Source organism: Paramisgurnus dabryanus, chromosome 11 (genome assembly GCF_030506205.2).
Source record: "Paramisgurnus dabryanus chromosome 11, PD_genome_1.1, whole genome shotgun sequence".
Lineage (NCBI taxonomy): Eukaryota > Metazoa > Chordata > Actinopteri > Cypriniformes > Cobitidae > Paramisgurnus > Paramisgurnus dabryanus.
Window position 1 is genome coordinate 40,226,541 of NC_133347.1, and position 25,191 is coordinate 40,251,731.

A 25,191-nucleotide genomic window follows, 5' to 3' on the forward strand; every position below is an offset into this window, starting at 1 on the left:
GGATTTAATGACAAAATGGTTAGGACCTGAGTCATCAGTGCAAGCAAAAAGAATTCGCTCTGTAAATGCTGCAGTATATAAATATAAATAATTATATAAATATAAATAAAATTGAATTGAATTGAATTAAATATACTTCATCCTGAAACAGGACTTTGCATGTTGTGGCAAAGACTTGAGGAAAGTTATGGAGCACCAGAGGTGGTGGAGCATGCATTGTTAAAAAAACTGGAGGATTTTCCAAGATTAGGCAACAAAGATAGTCACAAACTCAGAGAGTTAGGAGACATCCTACTGGAACTGGAATGTGCTAAAACTGAGGGATACCTTTCTGGTCTTGCATATTTGGACACAGCTCGCGGATTAAAACCAATAGTGGAAAAACTCCCATACAGCCTACAAGAAAAATGGGTGACTGAAGGATTTAAATACAAGGAACAGTACAAGGTACCATTCCCACCATTCATAATCTTCTCTAGATTTGTGAGGCAACAGGACAAAATCAGGAATGACCCAAGCTTTTTCTTTCCTACACCGACAAGTCAGTTCTCTAAGACAGAAAAGGTTGTGAGACAGAAAGTTCCAATACAAGTGTATAAAACAGATGTTCCAACAGATCTTACAGCTCAGCAGACATGCACCGCAGTGAAGAATACAGAAAGCCCAGAGCGACAGTGTCCAATACACAAAAAGCCTCACCCATTAAAAAAGTGCAGAAGTTTTAGAAACAAGTCTTTAGATGACAGAAAAACATTCCTCAAAGAGAACAGAATCTGTTTCAGGTGTTGTGGTTCAACTCAACATGTAGCCAAAGATTGTAAAACAACACTTAAGTGCTTAGAATGTAAAAGTGAAAAGCATATTTCAGCTATGCATCCAGGTCCTCCTCCGACACCAGCAGTGGTTGCAGCTGAAAAAGAGGATGATAAAAATCTGAACGAGGACATGGATCTCTCAGTTACATCAAAATGTACAGAAATCTGTGGTAAGACCAACACTCACAGCCCACTCTCATGTTCAAAAATCTGTCTGGTCAAAGTGTTTCCAGCTGGTAGGAGAGAGAAAGCTGTAACGATGTATGCGGTTCTTGATGAACAAAGCAACCGTTCTTTAGCAAAAACTGAGTTTTTTAACATCTTTGACATTAAGACCAATTCTAGCCCATACACACTGAAAACATGCTCGGGAATGACAGAGACATCAGGCAGAAGAGCTTCCAATTTCATAATCGAGCCAATTAATGGGAAGCTACAAATACAGCTCCCCACCCTCATTGAATGTAACATGATACCTGATGATAGGTCAGAGATTCCATCTCCGGTGGTAGCCCAGCACCATCCTCACCTACAGCCAGTGGCAAATAAAATTCCAGCTGTGGATCCCAATGCTCCTATCCTGTTGTTGTTGGGACGAGACATATTGAGAGTACACAAGATACGTGAGCAAATAAATGGGCCCCACAACACTCCCTTTGCACAACGTCTCGACTTAGGTTGGGTCATTGTGGGTGAAGTCTGTTTGGGAACAGTTCATAAACCACCAGTTGTGAGTGTCTTTAAAGCGAACGTGCTTCTGAATGGTCGTCCGTCCATCTGTTCTCCTTTCCAAATAACATCCAAGTAAAAGAAAATTTCAATTCAACACTGCTGCACCAAGGATTACATGCCTTGTCCTACTCGGAAGACATAGGCCTTTCTGTTATTACAGACCAGGGGCGTTGCTAGACATAAAGCTCTACTGGGGCACAGGCCCCCCATTTTTTGCTGACTTTTTTTGAAAGCCTGCTGTGTGCAAGAAGTGTGCAACACTTCTATATAATGTCCTTAATTGCTTAACCCATTATTCTAGAGTGCAACAGTTACTGCAAAAGATACATACAACTGTAATCTTCATCATACCTAACATTATTAACATGTTTGGAGGCATAAATAATGACAGCAGAGAAATATTTTCTACATTATACAATAATAGCAATGATTAATAACTTATTTTTACAAGAATATTTTAAGAAAACAGTCATTTTATGCCTGCTATACTAAATAATCTCAGTCATAGTTACTGCTGTTATGTGTCTAATATTTTAGTAAACTAAATATTAATTTCATATCTGAAAATCAGGGGTGACCCCGAATAGTCGAAGATTCGATGCATCGATAGGAGAAGCCTGATTCGACTACCAATCTCACAGTCGAATCGTCGCAGATGTGTTATGAAATGAGGATCATTCAATTTTAGCCGTATATGGGTGAACACATTATCTGATTTCACATATAACAGCTTTCTCACAATATATTAATATACAGCATATTATGATAATGCTGCAAATAATATGTGAAGTAACAGCTTTCAATAAATATTTTTAAAATGCGTTAATAAATCCAACATCCCCTGTGACCGGGCTACACGGAGGTTTCTTCGTTAATAAACCATTGCCTCTTTGTTTCTACATTTAAAAGACAAAGCTGGCAATTATATTATGGCTATACTTTTCTATTCTTTTAATAATTTATTTTATTTTATTTATAAATCACTCTGGGTTATCTGATTTAACTATTTGGCTTGTGTTTTGTTTCTGTGCACTTGAGGCATTTTGCATATTTGTTCTGCACTTTGTTACTTCTGACCTTATTTTATTTAAAAAATGTATCTATTATAAACGTAAATTCTGATCTAATTTAAGTCTGTAAATTTTGGATAGCTTTTCGTTGTATCAATGTTGCGCTATTGCGTGCTGGCCATGCTTGCGCATGTAATTTTGCCGAACGGGCTAGGTGCTCTGCGTCTCATATTTAGGAGTTCATCAAACTAAACATTAAAAAACGGATGTTTTTCGACGAGTATAAGTTTTTAAAATGTATTTATCATACATTTTGGTTATCTTGTCAAAAGTTAAACTACAAAACAGGTAAGCCGTTTTTTTAAATTTCGGTGATGAAACGGAAACTATCTGCACCGAACCTATTTCTTCCTGACACGAATGTCTTTCTTGTGATTTAATTTTATGGTTGGTGTTCACTTTTAAATGATAGCAAAGAGATTCCTGAAATAAATAATAGCATCCGGTCTTTCTGTATCTAAAGTGAATACAGAGATGATCAAAGTCAGAGCAAGCAAGCAGATATTTCTGTGCTAAATAATAATGCGTAGTGTCTATAAAATCATTAATTTCAGTGTTTTTCATGTTATAAATTAACGTTTAATGAATTGTAAATAAAGATTAGTTTTTATCATTTACAGTCACAATCACAAATTATTTGTCATTTCTCATTTGTCGGGTTTTTTTTGGTCATGACTGCTTTGACGCACTATATCTCCAAATTAAATAAAAACACTGAATTAGCCGAGGTTTCCAAGGCAGAATCACCTTTGTTATTTTTTTTAGGTTTAGTTATCAAAATGTATTTTTGAGTGATGTTCTGTAGATCGTGGCTTTAAAATGTTATGAGGAATAAATAAACAAATGTTGCCTTATATATTTTACCTTAAAAAAATAAATATATAAATGCATCGTCCGTTTTCGACTTCGTTCATCACTTGAAAGACAGTTTTGGTCACTTTAACAGAAAGTTGTTTATGTGTGCTGCTTGTGAAAGAAAATAAAAGTTACCAATTTGTACCTGGTCTGGCCTCCTCCCAACCCATGCACACAAACATAGATGATTCGACTATCGGTCGACTATGGAAAGATTCGACAATTCTGATTCGAATATGTAAATCCTTAGTCGAGGACACCCCTACTGAAAATACAGAACAGTATCACATACATCGGTTGATATTCTCAGCAACAATGCAATTCTATAGACTTGACAAGAGGTTTTCCTTTTTCCTTTTTCATCATCTCTCCTTTCTGCTTCTCTTTCCCTGCTTTGCACAAAACATTTCTGATGTCCATCTACAGAAGCCAATAATGATCGAGTCAAAATAAGATTAGCATTATTATTTAGAAACTTCCTTTAGTCTCGTCATGTTTTCATAAGCTAACTCACTCGCGTGGCATCACCTTTTGAATGCGGTTGTGCGCTAATGACGCGAAGACGCCAGAGTTTATGCAAAAAATGCTGGACAATGGTCATGCAGAGGTTGCTCCACCCTTGAAAGAAGGCAAGGAACACTGGTATCTTCCAACATTTGGAGTATACCACCCCCAAAAGCCAGGACAAATAAGAGTTGTGTTTGACTCCAGTGCTGAATATGAGGGAGTGTCATTGAACAATGTCCTGCTTCGTGGCCCAGATTTAAATAATACTCTTCTTGGGGTCCTTCTGCGCTTTACGAGAGAGCCTATTGCATTTTCAGCAGATGTGCAACAAATGTTCTATTGTTTTGTTGTTCAGGAAGAGCATCGCAATTATCTAAGATTCCTGTGGTATGAGGACAATGACACAAAAAAGAATGTGATTGACTACAGGATGAAGGTTCATGTCTTTGGCAACAGCCCATCACCCGCTGTGGCCATCTACTGCATGAGGAAAGCAGCTCAAGAGGGTGAAAAAGAACATGGCACTGATGCTAAAAGGTTAGTGGAGAAGCAGTTTTATGTAGATGACTGTCTTTCCTCTGTAACTACCGCTGAAGATGCCATTGATATTCTGACAAGAACCAGAGAAATGCTTGCCGAATACAATTTGTTACTACATAAAATCGCCTCGAATGACAAGCAAGTGGTGAATGCTTTTCCAGTGGAAGATTGTGCAGTGAGTATAAAAGATCTTGATCTTAGTACAGAGACCCTTCCTGTCCAGCGAAGCTTGGGACTTTCATGGAATTTGGAAACTGACAGCTTCACATTCCAGGTTTCTCATGATGAAAAGCCTTACACAAGAAGAGGCGTTCTTTCTATGGTAAATAGTATCTATGATCCTTTAGGATTTGTAGCACCCATAACAATAAAGGGCAAAGCTATTGTTAGAGACCTCACACTTGAACAGCATGAATGGGACGCCCCACTTCCATCCCAAAAACAAGCAGAATGGAATAAGTGGAAAGAATCATTAGATGCAATTGAACATGTCAAGATTAAAAGATGTTACATTCCAGTTTCATTAACTACAACAAAGAGAAAAGAACTCTGGATATTTTCAGATGCCTCAACAACAGCAATAGGGGCTGTCGCTTACCTGAGAACTATCGACCAGGAAGAGCAATGTCATTTTGGATTTATTATGGGAAAATCCAAGCTTGCACCAAGACCTGCACATACAGTTCCACGGTTAGAACGGTGCGCAGCTGTGTTAGCAGTTGAACTGTATGATCTCCTCAAAGATGAGATGGACATTCTTTGGGATGCTGTCAATTTCTTTACAGACAGTAAAATAGTGTTGGGGTACATTCACAACACTAGCAGAAGGTTTTACGTGTATGTATCCAACCGGGTATCTAGAATCAGAAAATCTACACACCTCGATCAATGGTTTTATATCAGCACTGAGAAAAACCCTGCAGATCACGCAACGAGACCTGTACCAGCCATTCTGCTGCCACACACAAACTGGCTTTCAGGACCGTCCTTTCTATCACACATTCAGACGGAAGAGTTTTCTGAGAAAACTTCTTTCTCTCTTGTAAATCCTGAGACAGATGATGAAATCCGGCCTGATGTTGTAACCTTCATTACCAAAAGCCAAACACAACTGGGTTGTCATCACTTTGAGCGTTTTTCGAGTTGGCAAATCCTCACTCGCACCATGGCAAAACTCATTCATGTTGCAAATTCTTTCCAAGAACCACACCAGCCAGGCGACAAAAGATGGATACACTACATAGAACCATGCAGTGTCACAGAGCTTGTCAAAGCCAAGGATTTAATTATTGGATCTGTTCAACATGAAGTGTTCAAAGAGGAATACAAGTGTATAGAAAAGGGGCAACCAATCTCAAAACAAAGCTCTCTCAAAAAACTCTGTCCGATTGTGGACATACAGGGGTTACTTAGGGTTGGAGGACGTATCTCCTGTGCAGATGTATCCTGGGAAGAAAAACACCCCCTCATTCTCCCACGAACACATCATATTTCTACCCTGATTGTGAGATATTATCATGAACAAGTAGCACACCAGGGACGTCATATTACAGAAGGAGCCATCCGTGCTGCAGGGTTCTGGATTGTTGGAAGCAAACGTGTAGTGTCTGCAGTCATCCACAAGTGTGTGGTATGTCGTAAACTCAGGGGAAGTTTGCAGTGTCAAAAAATGTCTGATTTACCTGTAGACAGGCTTGCACAAGAACCACCATTCACTAACGTTGGACTTGACGTCTTTGGTCCGTGGACGATTGTCACACGGCGCACGAAAGGAGGTAGTTCTGAAAACAAACGATGGGTGGTAATCTTCACGTGTATGTCTATCAGAGCCGTGCACATCGAGCTTATCGAATCCATGACAACATCCAGCTTCATTAACGCACAGTGGGACTTATTTTTAACACGTTCCCAAGACAAGATGGCAAAGTACGAAAAGTGGAAGTAAGAGTTGCAAAACAAGGAACTGTAAAAACGTTTTTGAGGCCAGTTACAGAAATCATAGTTCTTTTATCTGAGGCAAACACTATTTAAAGACTGTACTAATCATATGGTATAGTGGCACCAACAATGGTGCCAGGCGGGAAGTGTGCTGCCCCCTAATAGGACTTCTATTTTTAAATGACTTTTTGATGAGTTATACTGCCATCTACTGGTTGTTCAGCCATTTTGTTCAGTTCTATCAAAGAGCAGTGCAGAGCACATGGTTTCATGTATGGTGCATCAAGAGTTTTCTTTACACTTTTCCTGAGATGCTATTCGTCTGTGAGTAATTTAAAGTTATTTTGTTTACATTAAGAACACCTCTGCAAACCAGAGCATGGAAGTTAATCTAAAACTAGTTATTTTAGAAGGGTAATGTCTAATTGAACTGCTTGTAAAACACATAATTGTGTTCAGTTTATATTTATACAGTATGTGTATCTGTTTGTTTTGTATTTACAGTTTTACAAAGTAAATAAGAGGAAATGGAAAAGATTGAGACTCCTTTAATTATATCAAGAAAAGTTATGCCTTGAGACATTATTGGAGATCCCAATTCAATTGTTAACTTGCTGTCTAGCTTTGTAGAGCAACGCATTGTGAGGACAGTAAAACCATGGTTGAGATTCATACTCTGATTCTTGATGTTTGTGCGTCCCAATTATACAGCGGATATTTTTTGTCCAAAGTTTCTAAAACTCCTTAATGACAAACTGCTGTGAAAAGTGCTGGATCTCATTTACATTATTGACAGAAAATAACTTTTGATTAGTAAATTTATTAGGTGATGATCTTTACCATTATGTACCAACTGCCACAGAATTACACTATTAACTTTACGGGCCCTATTTTAACGATCTAAGCGCATTGTCTAAAGCGCACAGCGCAACATCTAAATGGGCGTGTCCGAATCCACTTTTGCTAATTTAACGACGGGAAAAATGGATTTTGCGCCGAGCGCATGGTCGAAAAGGGTAGGTCCTATTGTAATGGGAGTATTTTGGGCGTAACGTGCAATAAACCAATGAGAGTCTCTGCTCTCATCCCCTTTAAAAGCTAGTTGCGCTGGCGTTATGTCTAATCCCTATTTAGATGACGGACTTTGTAAACTGAAAAAATAAGCGGAGGAAGAAGATCCCCAGTTTAAGATTAATGTTAAATAATTGTGTTGTTTTTCACTTGTATTGAAATTGTTATTTTTTTATCAAAACCTTTAAAACCCGTTTTCTTTTAGTCATGGAAGTAAAAAGCAGGCTTGTAATTGCTTTTAATGTATGGCTATCCAATATCATCAAAAAATTATTTACAAGCATGTAAGATAAGGTTTGTACTCTAAAAATACTTTATTTGTAATAAACAGGAGATAAAGAATTTACAAACGGCTCTCCTCACGTTTCAGCACTTTGGACAGCGGTTTTTTTTAGCAAAGAGTTTTTTTAAGCATTACTTAAAAATGTTTCTCATCTCACCATATCCACAGGTACAGAGTCATCATAGACAATAAATCCGTGAGGTAGCATTAAAAAAAAAACATTTAAAAACAGACGCATTTGTTTAAAGCAAAGCATTTATTTACTTAGCAGGCTGCAGGTGAAGCAGCTCTTTGCGCCTTCTAACGTCTCATAATCTGTCCTCATTTATGTCCAAGAGATTCAATAATAATCTTTTACATTCAATCCTTTAATCTTTCATATTTAAAAGCATTTTTGTGCTGCTGCGCATTATGTACCTTGTGATAAGCAAACCCGCGTTGTCCTCCCGTGTTTAGGCGCATTTTACTAATGCGCTCTTTAAATAACATAAAACACATTGCGCCATTGACTTTAGACTTTAGACCAGGTTTTTGTTGGTCAATGGCGTAGTCTATTTTAGTTGCCTCAAAATAGCAACGCGCCAACAATGCGCCTGAACACACCTCGTTTTCAGACCAGAACGCCCATGGGCGCAAAAGGGGGCGCAAATGCAATTGCTATTTAAACAACGCGGCGCTAAACGTGAAAATTAGGGTGGAAACTAGCGAAAGACACTTGCGTCGCGCATTGCGCTGCATTGCGCCGGGTGTAAGATAGAGCCCTACATGTTCATAACAAATGTGGTGTATTAACAAAAAGTTAACACATCCAGGGAAAAAAATAGCAAGCAAAAAGTCAAGAGTCAAGAGTCCAACTAAAACAACCACTAATCACAATAATGGTGACTTAAAATTAAACAAAACATCAACATCTAAGCCTAATAAGTGAATTGTGTTTTCTACAGCAATATATTTACTGAACATTCAGAAATAATGTTTTATAAAATAATAAAATGCAATGTTTCTCTATCATTTACATAATAGTCAAACAAGTCAATATAATAAACAGTTGTTGTTTTAAACATTGTTTGAACATTAAAACATGACATTGTCATAACATTTAAAAATGGTAAAATGTAACATTCCTATAACGTTGAGACAACACAAAAATGTTCTTAGAAGGTCAAGAAAACTGGACACTTTTTCCGTTGGCAGAACGTTTTTGGGAACCTTGGGAACTTTCAGGGAACATTCTTAGAACTTTTTTCTGTTAGCTGGGTCTGCATTGTGTGCCCACATATCTTACCACTCTGAGAGTAAAAATGAAAAAAAAAAAAACATTAAGTAACGGTTTTGAAGGTTAGCTTCAGACCGTGGTCATGACAAAGAAAGGGTCAAGAAATATGTGCTGAAACTTTGGGGATTTTAAGAACAAGTCCTAACTGTATTGAGATGTGTATATTGCATAAGTTGGCCACTAGAGGGCAGTGTTGTGCTACTAATACAGTTAAGTTCTGACTGTGTGTAACACCGGAAGCAGTGAATAAACGGGGTTCCGAACGTGACACTTGGTGTGAAAGTCTCATCAATACATGGAACCAGGATAAATGTTTAAAAATGATGAATTCCATTCGTTCGCCGACGAATTAAAGTTGACAGGAAACATAAATGAAAACTGGAAAGCTTTTAAGCAAAGATTTGAACTTTATGCACTCGCCATTGGATTGGATGGAAACGAACGGAGGAAGATAGCATTGCTGCTAACAGTGGCTGGACGTGGTGCACTGGATGTGTATAACACGTTTGTCTTCACGGAAGAAGAAAAAGACAAGTATGATGCAGTGATTGCGAAATTTGAGCTATATTGTACACCGAGGAAAAATGAGACGTATGAAAGGTATGTCTTCAGAAACAGATTACAAAAAGAGTCAGAATCCATCGAACAGTATGTTACGGATTGGAGATTAAAAAGTCAGTCATGTAATTTTGGAACATTGTGTGACTCCATGATACGTGATCAAATAGTTATTGGAGTACAAGATAAAAGAGTGAGGATGCAATTGTTAAAAGAGACAGACCTCACTGTTGAAAGGGCAATACAAATTTGCCAGGCCTCAGAAAGCGCAAAGGCTCAGCTAAAGACTTTTAGCGAGGAAGGAGAAACTGCAGAAGTGGATGCAGTTCGTCGTGCTAAAGACAGAGTAATTTCGAAAAAGAAAATGCAAAATTACGAAAGCAAAGGTTGCGGAAAGTGTGGAAATAAACATGCACCGAGAAAATGCCCAGCTTTTGGGAAAGACTGCAGAAATTTTGGAGGAAAAAATCACTTCGCAAAATGCTGTTATACAAAGAAAAAAGTACAGCTAGTAGAAAAGAAGAGTGACAAGAAAGATGATGAAATGGCAATCTTCGTAGACTCAATCGAAGAGGAACAAAATACTCCAGGAGAAGAGTGGATAATTCACATGGATTTTAACAGCACAGATGTCACATTAAAGTTAGACACAGGGGCACAGGTAAATATCCTACCTATGAAAGACTTTCTGAGGCTGAAAAGAAAACCAAAAATAAATCAAAGAAAAGTGCATCTGAAAACTTATGACAACAAAACTATACCTACAAAAGGAGTATGCAGAGTCAGTCTATCCTACAAAGGAATAAAGAAGGATGTCTTTTTTGTACTTGTGGATGGAGACAGACAAGCTATACTAGGACTGAAATCGTGCATACAGTTTGGATTGATAAAGAGAGTCCATGTCATAAACAAGGAAATGACAACACAGAAGAGGAAAAAAGATGCAACTACAGAAGGAATTACTCAGAATGACTGGAAAAAAGAATACAAAGAAGTGTTCAAAGGAATAGGAAAATTACCAGGAAAACACAAGATAAAGCTGAAGGAAAATGCAGAACCGGTCATACATCCGGCAAGAAAGGTGCCAGTAGCATTAAAAGAAAGACTGAGAGAGAAATTAGAAGTTCTGATAAAGGAAGGAATAATCAGAAAAATCGAAGAACCTACAGAATGGTAGCCTGGTTAGCCAGACCTACATCAAGATGTAAGGTCTGGCAACTCTTCACACAAACGGCTCAATGCAAGGGGCGGGATATAAGGTTGTCCCTCAAAATGCCTCTGCACGCAATAGGATAGCGCTATGACCAATCAGAGCAACAAAGAAGGTGACGTAGTTACCGTAACCAGTCGGCAAAGCTCCAAACACATCTTTCTTGCTTAAAAAGGACTTCAGTAGGGTTATTTGCTCTTCTCTCAAAGAAAAACATAAGTCTAAGTCCTCCAGAGTTGCGGCCAAAGCCGTTTCAAAAGAAAGCTGTTCGCCAGCAGCAGCAGCCATTCTTTGTTTTCAAGTAGGAACCGTTGCAGCTCTGTCGTCATCATGTTAAGCCCGCCCCACAGACGCTACACACAATGTGATTGGCCTCACCAAATTTTGGTTTTTGGAGCTGTTAAGTGTATTGTGAGTGCCTAGACTAAACCCTGGCAGCAAATATATTTTGCGGCCGCTAGGGTGCGTCTAGATTTCTAGGCTAACAGAATGGGTGAATTCTCTCGTAATAGTAGAAAAACCAGATGGAGATCTAAGACTGTGTATAGATTCCAAAGACTTAAAAAAGGCGATCCAACGGATGCCTCGTCGGGATTTTACCAGATAGTGCTAGATAAGGAAAGCACAAAATTATGCACCTTCAACACACCGTTTGGAAGGCATTGTTTCCAAAGGCTACCTTTTGGCATTAGCTCAGCACCCGAAGTATTCCACAAAAAGTGCAACAGCTTTTTGATGGAATAGAAGGAGTCGGAGTCTTCATTGATGATGTAGTGGTATGGGGCCGCTCAAAAAAAGAGCATGATGAAAGACTTCGCAGGGTCCTGGATCAAGCCCAAAGAAATGGATTAAAGTTAAATAAAAACAAATCACTTACCTGGGAGAAAGACTGTCTGAAGAAGAAATACAACCAGACAAAGAGAAAATCAGAGCAATAGACGAAATGCCAGAGCCAAGAGACAAAAAAGACCTGCAAAGAGCCTTAGGGTTAATAAACTACTTAGGAAAATTTGTTCCAAATTTGTCAGCAAATACAAAGTCATTAAGAAGCTTACTAGAAACAGACACTGTGTGGCAGTGGAACGACGAGCAAGCAAAAGAGTGGTCATGGTTGAAAATCAGTCTAACAAAAGAACCTGTTTTGAAATTTTATGACAAAGAAAAGCCCCTAAAGGCCTCTACAGATGCACCACAAGTGGGTTCAGGACAGGGACGGACTGGGGCTAAAAAACAGCCCTGGACTTTTTCCCAAATAGGCCCATCATCCGGCCATTCGCCCCTAGCCATGCGCAACAGACACAAGGATGTCCTGATACTATGCCACAATACTGTCAGACTATTAGACAAGGATATTTAATATTTTGTCCATGTCATATTTAACTTTGATGTATAATAAGGCTGTGAAATAATGAAAATAGCTAGGCCTATTAATTTTGTCTGTACAGCTTTCACAAACAACCACCAGGTCTTTGCCAATTCCACAATAATAAACACAAATATGAAAGACAAGGAAAAACTGCACTCTGATGGAAGACAGACAGAAAGTGCAAGCTAGGATTTTTTGGTTAAACTAATATTTGGTCAATTATTTAGCCCCCTTTCTTATAAGCACATTTAGAGTGGTTGCAATGCATGCCTGATATTTACCCGTTTAATTCAATACCTTAGTCTTCATTGTAGCAGAAAATGTGAGCTCACTACAACTTCTCATATACAATAAAGTTAATGAAAGAAATGAAAACCAATGCAATACGATGAATGTCCACCCACAGACTGTTTTTAAACGGGGTTGGATAAATATTTTTTGCTTTGATGTGTGTGATTTTGGTTAGATGACAGTTGTAGGTTACAGTTTGACAAAAGCAAAATGTTTTGTTTTATTGCGACTGTATACAAATATAAGCAAACACTTTGCCGTTTGAATTATGTCCCATATGAACAAAATGACAGAGTATGTATTGTTTTTATGTTTCCACTGTTCAATCGCGCCCGCGCCTCTCTCTCTCACACACACACGCGCGTGCACACACACTCACATCACGTCTTTCTCTAACACTAGTTGCGCATTACGTTAATTTTCACGCGAGTTTTATTTATTTTTATATCGTGTATATTATATTATAATGTCACGTGTCCTGCTACTACTGGCACTTAGCTCTTGCTGATGTGAAGTTAACTCGGTCTGTCCCTCATCATGACCAGGCTGTGGATGCTCAGGCTCGCAAACATAGACGCTCGCGAATTCCGGGAATCCGTGGACCAATCACGGCTAGTAGGCCGACTCTTCTTCCTTTTTTTTTTACACGTAGCAGCATATAAGTGATCGTATTAGTGCTTCTGCTGTTGGCTGTTCATATTGCGTTATTAGACTTTTTTTCCATCGGCCGGGCGACGGCCCTCCGTTGAACGGCCGTTCTGGACTTTTCCAGAACGCACAGATTGCCAATCCGTCCCTGGTTCAGGAGCTGTTTTACTCCAGCAACATGACATGGAGTGGTACCCAGTTGCGTATGCGTCCCGCACGATGACACCAGCGGAAAGAAAATACGCCCAAATTGAGAAAGAAACACTGGGTGCAGTGTTCGGCTGTGAGAGATACCACGAGTATGTCTATGGAAGATCAGTGATACTAGAGACAGACCATAAGCCTCTCATAGCAATATCAAAGAAATCTCTGGGAGAAGTTCCACCACGCATACAAAGGCTAATGTTAAGATTGCAATAGTACGACCTGACATTTGAGTTTAAACCAGGTAAACCCTTAATTGTTGCAGATACCTTGATAGTCCGGGAGCCAAAGTCTCAGAAATGGGTTGAACCTGACCTGGTCTGCCATACTTTTTATTTGTGTTTTTTCTGTTAACTTTGACCCCAAGAACCAATAATTGGAGGGTCTGCTCTGCCGTAAATATCGCAAAAAAATGTTGTGGCCATTTTAGTGTATGAACCCTTTATTTTTATCAGAAAATTGTGAAAAAATATTTTCTTACTCAAATCCTCAGTGGGTTGGGTAAACTGTCAATAAATGCATTCCTGATACACAGAACACATGTGCTGACAACATCCACTGAAAAAATAACTCTTAAAACACATTTCTGTATAATTTCGCATCAATTTAATGCAAAAAAGTAGGCGTTTTCACACTTTTTTCCCATATTTTCATCTTTACTTCGTTGGCAATCAACTATTCCCCCAAGTTATGATATCAGTCAATATGCCATTCGTTTCACCAAACAGTATACTCATTACACAGAAAAAATTATAAAAATCCAACCAAAATCAATGGATCTGTGATGATTTCACTACTAGTTGGCCATCAACAGGCTCATAACCTTAATAGAATTTTTGGCTACTTTCAAAATTCCGAAAGACATACTGGATAACATGATTGTTAATGTCCACATTATTAAACATCATGGTCTAGGGCAGTGGTTCGTTCTCAAACTTTTTCATCGTGCGGCCCCCTTTGCATACGATGCATTCCTTCGTGCCCCCCCCCAAGAAAAACAGTTGTAAAACTTCACATTTTAATTAAACAAAACATTAAATTATACAAAGTAGTGCTGCCTTATTTTTTTAGGTTTAATTTCACAGAATTCATGATAAATAATGTATTTTATAAAATGTCATAAAACTGGGGCCCCCCTGGCACCATCTCGCGGCCCCCTGGGGGCCCCGGACCCCAGTTTGAGAACCACTGGTCTAGGGATCTTTTTAATTTCAACATAACCCTGTTCTCCCAATGGAAATGTGTCACACAATAAATATAATACAGCAAAATGACTTCAATTATTTTATTGCCTCAGATGACAACTATTACAACTTTAAAGAGATACTTCACCCATTTGCATTAAGCTTTGTAGCTTTAGAAACCCAGTCATGTTTTTGAATGGTCATTCATCATTTTTAGTTTCCCCTGAGACGGGAGAAATACAGATTTCAGTGTTGCACTTCCTTCTTTCAATGTTGTTAAAGTCGTCATTTTGCATCATTGAAAGAAGGAATTGCTATATCTTTGTCGAGGGTTTAAGACTACAAACACTCATTTTTCCAGGGAGTGCTATGTATGGGACCCACTCACACTACAGACCTGTTACAGATCAGTGGGTGGGACTTAATACACTAAAATAAATGATACAGCTGCCATTTTTTTGGAATCTAAGCTAACAAATCCTGAGGAGCCAGGCTTGATGTTTTTCAACAATGGTGGAAGGTTATCAATATGATATGGAAGAGGGTGATTTCGAAAACGTGATACTTGAATCCGATGTTCATGGCTATCTTTATGAGCCACAATACAGGGAAGAGCAGCTGAGGCAGATGGAGGAACAGGAGGTAGAAGACTGAGGTAGAAGACCTGCCTGTAGAAGGTAGAAGACGAGGTAGAAGACCTGCCTGTAGCAGGGGAGGAGCCTGGACTGTCTCGAGCTGGGAGGGACTAATTGTGCCTGTGTTCTCGCTGTGCGCCTACGGACACAGAAATGGAGTCCGTCTGCTGTAGAGAATTAAAAAAAATGCCAGTTTCTTCTGGATGAAATTTCTACATCAGATGAGGATATGGACGTTTATGTGGTGAACCACCCAAGCTTCGCACCGCATATGGACAGCAGCATTCTGGATACATATTTTAGAATACAAAAGGTCAACTGGAAGTGACAGCCAAAGCCTGCAGGGACAAACAGACGTCTGACTATATAGTAAATGTTTCTATTTTATTTGGGAGTGGCTTGCAAAGCTGTGCATTGTGGGAGTTGTTGTCTTCCATACAAATGCGCCCTAAAGTCACTTTCTGTCTTTTTTCGGTCAAACAGGCACCACATTTGAAATGTATGTTACATTTCGACTACAAATATGACCCACTTTCAATAAAGATTAATGTTTCCATGGGTGAAATGTCCCTTTGACGGAAAAAAATAACATAACTTAATTAACTAGATTCAGGTCCATGTGAGGTGGGATAATCAGAAGGGTGGCACACTGCAGATACTGCTCTGGGGACAGATCTTCACCCTCACCACCTGAGGAGACAGCAAACAAGAACGACAGGGTGGATTATACAGCAGCGTGATAAAAGATGCCACCCTCTCTCTCTCTAACACACACAAACAGCTGGGTAGGTTGGCTGAACCATGTGTGCCCGCTTATACACAGCCAACTCATGCAGGGATTGGCGAAGGTGTAATAGGAGGGCATATTCAGGTAGTGGAAGGCAACGCATGTTTCCTTTGATGCTTACAAAGAGATGGGCTCGCAGTGCATCTAGAGTACTATCAGTCACTCCTGTCATAGAGTGACACCTTGTATCGCCGTGCTGTTGTTATAACCTTTTCCTGAACATACAGGCTTTCCTTAGGATCACTGTACCTGCACAGTGGCAAAAGGTCTGTCAGGTGTTTGATAGCAGTTGTGTAGACCCGCCTTTAGCTCAGATAGCTCCCTGTGTCACATCCGGTAAGTATGTAGGTGCTGAGGGATGTAAGATCTGAAGCAGCACCATTATAGTTCCCTGTCAGAGCTTCTGTGATGGCATGAAAAGGTAGGAAGATATCCATCGTCTTCACCCCAGCTCCTTCAGCCCATCCATGTGAGTGATGTAGTACATGCACATCATCATGTTTCTCACAGAAAAGTTCTGGATGCTCAACCTGACAATCCAATGACAAGAGGACAGTGCGACCAGGATCACAATAGATTCCACAAAGAATAAGTGTGCATACTGCAGGAAGTGACTTGTTCTGAGCTGCCCATGTTTCCCCCCATGTAGTTCAACAGGTTAGCTTTATTCAGTAAATTGTGAATGAAGCCTATCCATACAGGTATAGGGAGAGTATCATGTGGCTTGTACTCCTTCATTTTGCTGGAGCAGGTCTTCATCCTCTTCTCTCTTTCCTCACCTTTCAGACTTTCAGCAGGATAGACATCATATCGATCACTAACAGTGGATGCAGTCACACTTGTCTGGGAAGATTCCAAGGAGCTTCCTCGAGTACTTTCCTTGCAGTTCATGGAAGGTGCTGCTCCCAAGATGTTAGTAACCTTGAATGAATGCCATTGCATCTAATACCATTACAACAGGCTTGTCAGATGGCGTTAGATTGTCCACTCCCCCCCATGAGCTGCCAAGGGCTGTCTTGATTGCAGCCAGGTAGTCTGCCTTGTTTCCTTTTCTTCCTGCAGGATGCACACTTATTCTTGGTGGAATCTTTTGTGATCCTGGTCGCACTGTCCCCTTGTCATTGGATTGTCAGGTTGAGCTTCCAGAACTTGAGGAGGCAGATACCAGGATGTTTGCTCACATTGCATACTTCGTACAAATTCTGCACCACAAACGAGCTGTAGTTGTTGCAACGGACACAGATGTGATCATGATCTGCATGTACTACATCACACACATGGATGGGCTGCAGAAGCTGTGGGTGAAAACGATGGATATCTTCCTACCTGTTCATGCCACCACAGAAGCTCTGACAGGGAAGTATAATGCTGCTGCTTCAGAGGTTACATCCCTTTTCCTCAGCACCTACATACTTACCGAATGTGACACAGTGAGCTATCCATACAGAAGAGGAAAAAGGTGGGCCTACACAACATTGACAGACAGACAGACATTCTGCTGCTGTGCAGGTACAGTGATCTGAGGAAACCCGGGATGTTCAGAAAAAGGTAATAACAGCAGCAAGGCGATATATGGTGTCACTATGACAGGAGTGACTTTGGTGGTACTCTAGATGCACTTCAAGCCCATCTCTTTGTGAGCATCAAAGGAGACATGCGTTGCCTTCGACCAACGGAAGATGCCTTCCAATTACACCTTCGCAGATCCCTGCATCAGTTGGCTGTGTGTAAGCGGGCACACATAGTTCAGCCAACCTACCCAGCTGCCACTGATTTTGGGAGACAACTTGTCAATGGCAAATTGGTGGCAACCATAATGCCGAAAGAGGCAAAACCTTCTGAACTCAAACACAGCAAATACTGCCACTGCAAGTAAAGCATGCATGCCCGAGGATGCTTCTGTGCAAGAGCCAATGTGAAGTGTGGCATTGCATGTCTCTACACCAGGGATGTTTAAGAATTTAACTTGCGCTTGAAGACAGGGACATGTAAGTAGGCTGCGTGCGTGTGTGTTAGAGAGTAAGGGGGTTGTATCTTTTATCACGCTGCTGTATAACCCCCAAATTCATGTTTGCTGTCTTTTCAGGTGGTGAGGGTGAAGGTCTGTCCCCAGAGCAGTATCTGCAGTGTGCCACCCTTCTGATTATCCCACCTCACATGGACCTGCATCTAGTTAATAAGTTGTTATTTTTTTCCGTTAAAGGGACATTTCACCCATGGAAACATTAATCCTTATTGAAAGTGGGTCATATTTGTAGTCAAAATGTAACATTCATTTCAAATGTGGTGCCTATTTGACCAAAAAAAGACAGAAAGTGACTTTAGGGTGCATTTGTATGGAAGACAACAAGTCCCACAATGCACAGCTCTGCAAGCCACTCCCAAATAAATATAAACACTTACTTTATAGTCAGACATCCGTTTGTCCCTGCAGGCTGCGGCTGTCACTTCCACGTGACCTTTGGTATTCTAAAATATGTATCCAGAACGCTGCTGTCCATATGCGGTGCGAAGCTTGGGTGGTTCACCACACAAACGTCCATATCCTCATCTGATGTAGAAATTTCATCCAGAAGAAACTGGCATCTTTGAAATTCCTCCTCGAAAGGCTCCTCGCCTGCGACAGGCAGGTCATCTACCTCTTCTTCTACCTTCTACAAGCAGGTTTTCTACCTCGATCTTCTACCTCCTGTTCCTCCATCTGCCTCAGCTGCTCTTCCCTCTATTGTGGCTCATAAAGATAGCCTTGAAATCACCCTCTTCCATATCATATTGATAACCTTCCACCATTGTTGGAAAACATCAAGTCTGGCTCCACAGCATCTTTTAGCTTAGATTCCAAAAAGATGGCAGCTGTATCATTTATTTTCGTAAGTCCCACCCACTAATCTGTAATAGGTCTGTAGCGTCCCACCCATAGCCCCCCCTGGAAAAATAACGACAGAGGGTAGTCTTACACCCTCGACAAAGATATAGCAAATCCTTCTTTCAATGACGCAAAATGACGACTTTTACATCATTGAAAGAAGGAAGTGCAGCACTGAAATCTGTATTTTGCCCGTCTCAGGGGAAACTGAAAATGATGCATGACCATTCAAAAATATGACTGGGGTTCTAAAGCTACAAAGCTTAATGCAAATGGGTGAAATATCTCTTTAAAGTTGTAATAGTTGTCATCTGAGGCAATAAAATAATTAAAGTCATTTTGCTGTATAATATTTATTGTGTGACACATTTCCATTGGGAGAACAGGGTTATGTTGAAATTAAAAAGATCCCTAGATCATGATGTTTAATAATGTGGACATTAACAATCATGTTATCCAGAATGTCTTTCGGAATTTTGAAAGTAGCCAAAAATTCTATTAAGGTTCTGAGCCTGTTGATGGCCAACTAGTAGTGAAATCATCACAGATCCATTGATTTTGGTTGGATTTTTATTATTTTTTCTGTGTAATGAGTATACTGTTTGGTGAAAAGAATGGCATATTGACTGGGGGAATAGTTGGGGGAATAGTTGATTGCCAATGAAGTAAAGATTAAAATATTGGAAAAAAGTGAAAAAACGCCTACTTTTTTGCATTAAATTGATGCAAAATTATGCAGAAATGTGTTTTAAGAGTTATTTTTTCAGTGGATGTTGTCAACACATGTTTTCTGTGTATCTGGAATGCATTCATTGACAGTTTACCCAACTCACTAAGAATTTGAGGAAAAAAAATTTTTTTCACAATTTTCTGATAAAAATAAAGGGTACGTACACTAAAATGGACACAATTTTTTTCGCGATATTTCCGGCAGAGCAGACCCTCCAATTATTGGTTCTTGGGGTCAAAGTTAACAGAAAAAACACAAATAAAAAGTATGGCAGACCAGGTCAGGTTCAACCCATTTTATTGAGCTTTTGAGACTTTGGCTCCCCGACTATTATGTTATTATTGGCGGAGGCGCGTAAGCGCGTGTCCGTCTCCCGAATGCTTTGTGATCACGTGATTATTCAAACCGGTAGACGCGCAATCTGGATTAACCGCTGTTCTCCTCAGACGAGTGTATCTGTGGTATTATGAGGTAAGTTTCTTTACATTCGTGGTTACTTTACTAAAATTAGTTCACAGTGATGTTTATTCAGTTGTCAGTATATTTCGATATGTCTAATATATAATAAACCGTAATGTTGACCGTTGGTTCGTGTCGTTCGAGCGCTGAGTGGGGTGAGCTGAGCTCGGCTCAGCTGTGAGCTAATGGAGATCTTTTATTTGTCTTTATATCTTCTATAAAAATGTGTTATGCATGTTCTTAAAAGTATTTAACATAGTTAAGTTAATTATAACGCAAGTTTTCTCCAAGTATTGCAATGTGGGCTTAGTTCAGCTCCCGCCTAGATTGACTGAGCTCGTGATCTAACGTTAGTGGAGATCTTTTAACTTATTTGTTTTTATATCTTTTATAAAAATGTGTTGTGCTTGTTTTTAAATGTATTTGACATTGTTTAGTTAATTATAACGCAGGTTAACTACAAGTATTGCAATATGGGATTTGTTCAACAGTTCCCTCTTATGAAAAACAACGTTATCGTTTTACAGTAAACTTAAGGCCATTCTGAATTAATAACTGTTGTATATTTATGGTTACTTCTTTCAGATCCCTTTCTTGGTGTGTCTTGATGTTTTATATTGGCTAAAGACAAGAGTAAGTATTACTTTGTTTATATTTGCACAGCCACCAGAATCAAACACAAGTCAAGTGTTCAAAAGTGAAATAGCATGTTGGTCTTTATAATGCAATGGAAAAATGAAATCGCAATAACTAATGAAATAGTCAGACCTCACTTTGACTTGATGTACAGTTTGAGCGAAGTCAGAACACAGCTCATTCACACAAATCAAATCACTTTCAAACTTAAAGGGATAGTTCACCCAAAAATAAACATTATGTTATCATTTACTCAGACTTATGTTGTTCAAAACCTGTATGAGTTTCTTTACTCCGTTGAACACAAAAGAAGATAATTTGATAAATGATGAAGCGCACAGTAGATTGTACCCATTGACTTCTATAGTAGTAATAAATACTATGGAAGTCAATGGGTACAGTCTACTGTGTGCTTACCATCATTTATCAAAATATCTTTTTTGTGTTCAACAAAATAAAGAAACTCAAACATGCTTTGAGGCTGCGTAAATGATAACAAAATGTTTATTTTTGGGTAAACTATCCCTTTAAGTTTGAAAGTAGGAGTACATTTCATGTATTCTCACCACTCTACTAAAATGGCATTTTGAGAAGCTTGATAAATATGGACGCAGGTGTCTAACTTGATATTAACTTCAGTTTTTACCTTTCCTAACAGTATGTCTGCAAATGCTGGTTTCATGTCACATGGCTTATTCGAGACTAGATCTACAAAAAACACTGCAGGTAAGTCATCATCATCATGAGAAATGTGCTCACTGTGATGTTTAATAGCAGGTTGCGAAACAACTTCATAGGTGCATACCACCACCTACTGTATCGGGAGCCCCATATAGTGTATATGTGCCCTCATACTGTGCACCCGATACAGTAGGTGGCAACCTGCTATTAAACATTAGATGAATAAGAAGGTAATGTGAATGCGCGTATTGCTCTCGGGATAGTGTTGTATTATGGTGCTTTTCCATTGCACAGTACTCCACGGTTTAGTTTAGTTTGGGTCGGGTCATCTCACCTCACTTTGGTGTGGTTAGCTTTTCCATCGAGTTTAGTAACACTTCGGAGTGGGAGGGATTATAGGCGTTTAGTTATATTTGTGCTACCTACTGCTGTGACATCATACAAGTGAGAGCGTCGCTGTACATTCCCATACATTTATTTATTTCTCAGTCCACCACAAAATTAAAATTGGCCACCACAAATAGATGTTTGCACATTGCGTTTATCACTACCTATGTCTCATATGACAGTTTCTGTATAAACACCCGACCCGTGGCGTCAGTCGAATGCGCTGCGCTGAGCCTCATTGAAGTTGCATCTAAGCATATATAATGCTGACGTGCTCGTGTTCCGCCACAAACTGCAAGTCTGGAAAAAACTGTTATGGTGTCCCTGATTCTCAACCTGTGGATGTTTTTCATCGCTAAATGGGAGTTTGGGAAATTATAGCAGAGCAGATGACAACATGTTTGCTTGAGACAGCGCAAGCTAGCACTGAGGTAAAGCTAATCTTTTACATCATAGCGATGACGTGACGATTCTCTCAGACCAATCAGTGATCTACAGTGTTTTCGCGTCACGTTTGGTGTCAGCTCGGGTTGCTTGGAACCCCAAACGAGGTGGTACGAAAAAAGTATCGGGTACTACGCACTGCACCCAGTGGAAAAGCTTCCAAAAGTAAGCTGACCCGACCCAAACTAAACCAAACCAAACCGTGGGGTACTATGCAATGGAAAAGTGCCATTTGAGGTTAAAAAAATGATATAAATACTGTTCGGTTTTTCACACAAACCAATTGTTTCATTTCTTAGTATATTAATGTGTTGTCATAAGCCACATGGTTTAATTTGGATTTGTCTGTGCATGTTTTTTTTTCTCTATCAGATTTTGTTACCATCAACTTGCATTATACAACTGACAGACTGAAACGGTTGGACTCAAAAATCTACATTTGTGTTTCACTGGAGAAACAAAGTCACCTACATCTTGGATGGCCTGGGGGTAAGCTGATAAACATGAAAAAAAAATATTTTAAGATGAACTATAGCATCGGCTCGAAGTTAAAGCTAGAGTTATTTAAGTAAATGTCCAGGGATCAGGGAACATTTTCTGACTTTTAACCCCAAAAAAGTGCATTCATCCTTCACAGAGGTAATCCACACGGCTCCAATAGGTTAATAAAGGTCTACTGGGGTAATGGTTGTGATTCTGTAAGAAATATATTTTAAACGTTATAAACTGTAATAACTAGCTTCCGGTAACGGCACCATCTTGGAATCACATGATTCACACAAGTTTTAACGTAGTGAGCACTCGTTGACATGGTTATGTTGTGCAGTTACTCTTGAGTCCAAGATGGCGTCATTACCGGAATCACTTAGGGTGTACTCACTTTTGCACTCACGAAGGAATATATATTGAGTTATGTTTGTAAACAAACCGTTCATGAGCCCCACTCACTTCCATAGTAGGAAACAAGAATACTATGGAAGTGAATGGGGTTCATGAACGGTTTGTCTACAAACATTTCTCAAAATATATTCCTTCATGTTCATCGGAACAAAAATATTTAATCAGGTTTGTAACAACATGAGCGTGAGTAAATGATGAGAGAATTTTCCTTTTTGGGGGAACTATCCCTTTAACACACTATTACTGCCATGTGTAGTGTTAAATTTACTTTTAACACACTGCTTACAAAGTTTTTTATGTTTATCTTTCAGACTACCTGACCTGTTCCTGTTAAGAGCTAGTCACTCTTTGTGGAATGTTCCTGTCCCATTTTTTCCCAAGGTTTTACAAAAGTTTTTTCAATGACCTCAAAATTGATGTGTAAAAATAATAATAAACTTAAATTTTTTTAAATATGTCTATTGACTGGGTTATTTTTGCACAAACCTATTTGGTAATTTTATGGTTCCTCATCTTATCTTTGCCATTCTATTATTTAATTACAAAGCAGCAATTAAGAATACGGTAATTAAACAGTAGGATTACAGTATGCAGCTGGAAACCCTGCTGCCAGTATTTTACCGTAAATTTAAAGAAATTTTTTACAGTGTAGTTGTCATACTTTTTGTGTTATTATGGGGTAATTTTAAGTGTATTTGATGGCTTCTGTTAATTGGTAAAAAGCACTTAAAAGGTGAAATGTTTATTTTACAGGAACCCAAAGGTCCCACACCAACCATAGTGTTCAACGGCTCTCCTGATCTTCTCAAATCTGAAAGTATCAACTTTATAATGGACAATGTGAACATAATATGTGGAAGACATTGGCATCACAGGCTGCGGAAGGACGGTTTGCGTTTTTTTTCCTCCACAATGTTCAATACCCTTTTGCCATTAAGCACACAGTGAGTTTCATTTATAATACGGATATTGTTTATATATCTACTGTTCGGACGCTTTTACTTGTGCTCTGTGCTTTGCGCTTTTGCTTTTTCGCTTTTATCTTTTGATTCAACTACCAGCAGTTCAGCACAGTGCTCAAACTAAACAATTGGGCACTCACACTAAAACTAAAAATTCCTGGAACTATATTGATATTTGGAACATTCAACAACTTGGGGAATTTGTCATAGCGGTCTACCAGTCTGTTATTGCCGGGAGTTGACAATCCTAAAACAGGACAACACAGCTGCCCACACTCAAACAGAAGAAAAGAAGAAAGAATGCCTTCTTCTGGATCTAAATCCACCTGCTGCTCAAATTGCCACAGACTTTTACAAAAGATTGCAGTTCTCGAAAACAAAGTTACTTGTGGCGCTGCTGACCCTGCCAGACCATACAGCGGAGCTTCATCGTGGTCCTTCTCAACATAAAGCTGGTGAGTCCTGTGAACCTAATGCTTTTAAACAGGTCATAGTGAGCTCAGAGAAACCTAAAGTAATTGAGGAAACAAACCGATGGCATAAACAGGGTGCGAGACCCAAAAGTGCTCAAGACATTAGACTGTCACGAGTGTCACAAATTGCTGCATTAGCATCATCTACCCCAGATATGGGTACAACTCGAGTAGCCAATATTGGTATTCTACCACCCCCTGTACGGCTTGAAAATAGATTTGAAGCACTAATGAATTTGGGTGAAGAATCCCCAAATGTTAATGGACACAGATCACATCAACCAGTAGCTTACAGAGCTAACGGATGCTCAACGTCATACAGGCAGCGGCGCTCCGCTCAGACAGCAGCCGAGCCAAGCACGCTGATAGTGGGTGACAATATTATCAGAAACTTTGAAAGCAAGGCTACCCGTACATACTGTTTTCCTCGGGCAACGGTTTCTGATGTTAACAAGGAACTTTGCAACATTCTGATGAAACATAAGTCTGTCAGTCGGATTGTCATACATGAAAGAATGATATTCGGAAAGAGCAGTCTGAGCTCCTTAAGGTGGATTTCAATGAACTTTTTGAAACACTTACAAGACTGAAAGTTCAATCTTTCATCAGTGGACCTCTTCCAGCCCGAGGAACAAATATGTTTTCTCGTCTACTAAGCTTAAATTCATGGCTGCAAAAAACCT

General features: G+C 39.4%; 2 long non-coding RNA genes across 2 annotated transcripts in view; both read left to right on the forward strand.

The window, feature by feature from the left end:
- Nucleotides 1–25,191, forward strand: part of LOC135765263 (uncharacterized) — a 612,169-nt gene that overhangs the window by 572,628 nt on the left and 14,350 nt on the right. The window lies entirely within an intron of this gene.
- LOC135765269 (uncharacterized) lies at nucleotides 20,490–23,455 on the forward strand. Its single transcript, XR_010540597.2, has 4 exons — nucleotides 20,490–20,658; nucleotides 21,320–21,387; nucleotides 22,546–22,662; nucleotides 23,385–23,455. It is a non-coding gene; the product is annotated as an uncharacterized lncRNA (long non-coding RNA).